The sequence below is a fragment of the Sycon ciliatum genome, chromosome 2 (genome assembly GCF_964019385.1).
Source record: "Sycon ciliatum chromosome 2, ocSycCili1.1, whole genome shotgun sequence".
NCBI lineage: Eukaryota > Metazoa > Porifera > Calcarea > Leucosolenida > Sycettidae > Sycon > Sycon ciliatum.
In genome coordinates, this window is record NC_088644.1 from 29,980,653 (window position 1) to 29,983,505 (window position 2,853).

The following is a 2,853-nucleotide window of genomic DNA, read 5'->3' on the forward strand; positions in this document are numbered from 1 at the left end:
ACACGTCGGAGCGTCCAGGAGCAAAGGAATCTTGGGTTTTCACTGGAATCTAGTTCCTCCAGCATCGTGTAGCCCACCGTCGGTGAATGGCCGTCCAGAAAGGTCGAACCTGGTCTTCTGCAGCACCTCGCAGTCCTGCGAGGCACACTGAATACGCCTGTCATGTATTCTACAAATAAAAATCACGAAGTAGTGGATTCTATAGTGATGAGTCTATCCTGTACGCTGCAAAAGACACAGGAAATGTGACTGGTGTCTGTACACTGAACGCCAATATCCCAGTCTTCTCCTGCAGGATCTGTTTGGCATTGACATACCGGTATGCAGTGGGTCGACATTGGCCTGGTTTGGCAGGTATCTACCTGGGTGGATGTAGCAGGTTTGCATTGGCTCGTCGTCCAGTCCGACATTTTCCTGTAACTGTGGAGTACCAGCAGGGTTTGAGAGGTTGCTCATGCTGTGAACACATCTCTACTGCCTGTCTCGTCCTGGAAGTGCCGTCTCGCCGCTTCCTTGCTCTACAGTCGCGCTTATTTCGCTTTGTTTCGTGGTGCAGCTCAAAACCTGCCCAAACAACTGTGAGCTCGCAACATGGTATGGACAAATTGCGCCACTCATGCTGGATGACTAAAACCGGGATAGTCGAGTAAGCGAGTTTACTCCCTGGGTCATGGCAAGATCTGTTCAGCGCGGGCTATTCCAACCTCCAAGTGCATAGTCACCGATCGATCTATGCGATGGTGGTTGACCTACAAAGAGCCAAGGTCTACGAGTACTACTATTGGATGCTGTCTACATGCAGTCAACAAAATCAAAGTACCTCAGTATGCCCCAGAATAGGGCATGTGCATCTATAGCATGACACAACAGGGGTTCTGGCAGCACCTGTCAAACAAGAGCAGTAGCGACTAGTGCCAGCTACCTATTGGAGGCTAGCCGCTACAGTCTGTCACTGGAGATAATTATTATGTTCACTGTTTAGACTGAGCACAATCAATGATGCCCAATCAATCTGCCCAATGTGTGTTCTGTTCCACCTAATTATAACGTCCCATCACATCAACCCTACTACACGCACATGTCGTCACTCTAGCATGACTTGTGTTATTATTGTTTATTTTGATTCGCACGATAAATAGAGCACAATAAACGTTAACTTGACCGAAGGATAAAGGCGACTGCAGATAGAGGAACACATCGAGGTACAGGTACCGGCATCAATACAGTATCAGAGAGAAACAAACAAAAATGAGAGGTACGCAGAAAAAACTCTCGTAAGCCCAAGGGGAAGTGGTTGATGAGGGATGAATGCACTCTCCACGCTCATCTACACTGTTCGTGGAAATGCACACATACATACAATAATATACAACATAGCAATAGCATGCACAGAACCGAACAATTTCATGTTCACACATGCAAGCACAGACCTGAACATTAGTACCAAAAGCCGATACAGACAATATCCCCATACACACAGACGCACACACACACACACACACACACACACACACACACACAATGTCCCATGTATGCGCCCGTGGCGAGAAAAGCACGCAAATCTACAAATGCACTGGATGTGAACCCACAGATTTTCTCTTATAGCAACGATAGCGGATCTGATTCTGAATGAAACACACACACACACACACACACAATACAATCATTGAATGCCCATCTGCAGATGATGGCAGGTCCTGAAAGAACAGGCAGTGTTCCAGTAATGGGGAACAGAACTTCGAGTGGCGAGTGAGGTATACACACACACACACACACACACACACACACACACGTGCGTGCGCGGGCACACACTAAAGTATTCAGAAATAGAATCGACATTGTAGTATTCATTGGTTGGGGAATGGAAAGAAAAATAAAACATTGCTGTAGGTTATTGTTGTAAGGACACTGGGAGCACAACAGAAAGGTAAGCAACTTGCTTTGAAGCAAAGAAAGTTATTATTCCACGGATCTCAGAAGGAAGGAACGTTCCAGAATGCTGCACTGGCAACAGGCGGTCTGCATGTGCGCGGCCCCTACAGTCGGTCCAGCTGCCGGCCTTGCAGTGCTGAAAATAATGTGCAGTACAGCATGTCACATAGTATCGCAGCCTGGACAAATAGGTGCTGGGAAGTCCTAGTTATGTGCTCACCTACACCACGATGCACCAATCTTCTGAGCTACTTTGGCAACAACTTTGTCCACTTGAGACTCCCATGGGCTGAGCCAGCTGTTGAGGGCTACACCAAGGTGGACGGCAATGACCGCTGATGGCAAGGCAATCCATAACACACAGTCACTAGGGCATCGTCAACATGGCGCTGAGGCTGGATCAATAAAATCAACCTTTAGGCTGTCGCGGGGTTGACAACGAGGCCGCTGTCTCGAAGCTAGTCAGTCAGCCTGGTCACCGCCATTGACGAACCAGTCGCCACCGCCAGCAGTGGCGGTAGGTTGTGACAAGTGTGGTGCAATATTGTCAGCAAATTCAGTACTTAGGATAAGTTGAGTGACAAAGGGAACGTTGTGTTTGATAATATTGAAGTGAACAGGGATGATCACAAACCCTGCGCGTACTCCACCGTGAGTTACAAGAAAATTCCGGACTGGACGACGAGCAAACGCCAACCTGCTACATCCAACCAGGCAGATACTATTACAATAGCTGCCAAACCAGGTCAATGCCGACCTACTGCATAATGTCAATGTCAAACAGATCCTGCAGGAGAAGACTGGGGTGTTGGCGTCCAGTCACTGAGTGTACAGACACCAGTCACATTTCCTGTGTCTTTTGCAGCATACAGGCTGAGACTCATCACTGTAGAGTCCACTACTGCATGAGTTATATTTGTA